Below are 2,030 nucleotides of genomic sequence, written 5' to 3' on the forward strand. Positions count from 1 at the left end.
GGGGAGGTGACCGCGGTCCGCGGCGGGCGGGGGTAGTCTCGCCGCGCATTCAGATTCGACGAGCTTTATATATTAATATCTCGAAAACTAATTGCGAAGATCGCAAAATGGTAGAGGACTTTTTGTTCAGTTTTGTCCACACTACCTTCTCACAAGCGCTGTACCATTGAGTATGAGACACCCTGTATATATATATATATACATGTTTTGACACAATAGATTGAGAGAAGGCCAATGAATGGTCATAGTAGGATCTTGGTGCTTCTAATATTTCTATGTGAATTTTACATATGTATTCTAGTTTAGTTTTTTATAATAATTTGAATTTTATTAGGTATTCAAGTTTTAAAATAATTTGAATTATGTTACAGTAATATTACAAGTTGTATTATTCAATATAATATTATTGTCATTTAGTTCCTTTTTATTATTTATACCTTCTGTATTAATATTACTCACTACTATTATTATTAAAATTAAGCTAATTGTAAGATAATTTCTGTGATATGATTTAATTAGGGTAATACATTTCTTTGAACATGCTTATTTATTTACAACATTATTATAACACTATTGTTATAAAAAGTTTATAAGTACGAGAGCTTATATTGCAAACTAGGTATATTTAAATTATTTTCAATTACTTTTATTCTATTATACGGATGAGTCAAGTATATGATTCGTTGATATAAGTGTATGACTATAGTAATATGTTAAAAATATATAAAAAACGGGCGAGCCAAGTGTGCTGCTGCTGGAAATTTCTCCTCATCTTTGATTTTTCTATCACGTAATTTGCTACTTGTTATCGATGCAAAATCCCTTTTTAATTTCTGCGGCCCTTATTACACTATCTAATGCATTTCTTGTTTTTATTTTATTTTTTCGCTATTTATATTTTTTTATTTTAAATGTTTCCATGTTCTATATTAAATCTACTACGATTGTGAGAGATAGCTTCCCAGAATATTGTACCATTACAAATTTCTTTAATAACTATTATCATTTGGGTTGGAAGAAAGTGTTGAATAGGTATAAAGATACGGTCCACTTGGGTTTTATTGTTTAAAAATAGTTGTATAATTAAAATAATTTCCAGTAATATACATATACTTTTTAATTTTTTGTATTGAAATTCTTTTTCTGTTGTATTGAAATATACAATACTATCACTTATGTTTTAATGGATAAGAATAAAAGATAATAGGTACCACTTGAATTTTATTTGGTAATTTGGTATTTTTTTCGAGATATACGAGGATCATTTGAAAAGTTTCCGGCCTTATCAACATAAAGTAACTGTAGAAAAAAATTTCTTTCGCCGTCCGATAGCCTTGATATATGTAAACCGTAAAATTTGGAAGTTATTCTGATCATTACTCTGTCTATGGCAACTCTTCAAAGTTGTCAGCTGACATTGTCTGTCAACAATGAAGAAAATCGAGTATCGCGCAGTGATAAAATTCCTTCATTTGAAAGGGAAAAAGACTCAGGAAATAAAAGACGAGTTAGACTCTGTATACGGTGAAGCCTCCCCTTCATTTACAACGGTCAAACATTGGGTGGTCGAGTACAAACGCTCGTACGAGCATTTTAGACGAGGAACGTTCCGGGCGCCCGAAAATCGCTACAACTGACGAAATGATTGATTTTGTGCATCAAACTGTGATGGAAGATCATCGATTGACTGTTAAGGATATTGTTGAGGCTTGTGGGATATCATCTGAACGGGTGCACAAGATTTTACATCAAGAATTGGATATGAGAAAATTATCCGCGCGCTGGGTGCCGCACTTGTTGACGATCGACCAAAAGCGCATACGGATGGACATGTCGCGCGAGTGTCTTAGCCTGTATCAAAAAAATCCAGCGGAATTTTTGCGGCGAATGATAACCGTCGATGAAACCTGGGTACACCACCATACGCCTGAGACCAAACAACAGTCAAAGCAGTGGTGTGCGATGGGGGAACCAACTCCGAAGAAAGCAAAGATCGTCTCTCTGCAGGAAAAGTGATGGCGACAGTTTTT

The sequence above is a fragment of the Wasmannia auropunctata genome, unplaced genomic scaffold, assembly GCF_000956235.1.
Source record: "Wasmannia auropunctata unplaced genomic scaffold, wasmannia.A_1.0 LD336092.1, whole genome shotgun sequence".
In the NCBI taxonomy this organism is placed as follows: Eukaryota; Metazoa; Arthropoda; class Insecta; order Hymenoptera; family Formicidae; genus Wasmannia; species Wasmannia auropunctata.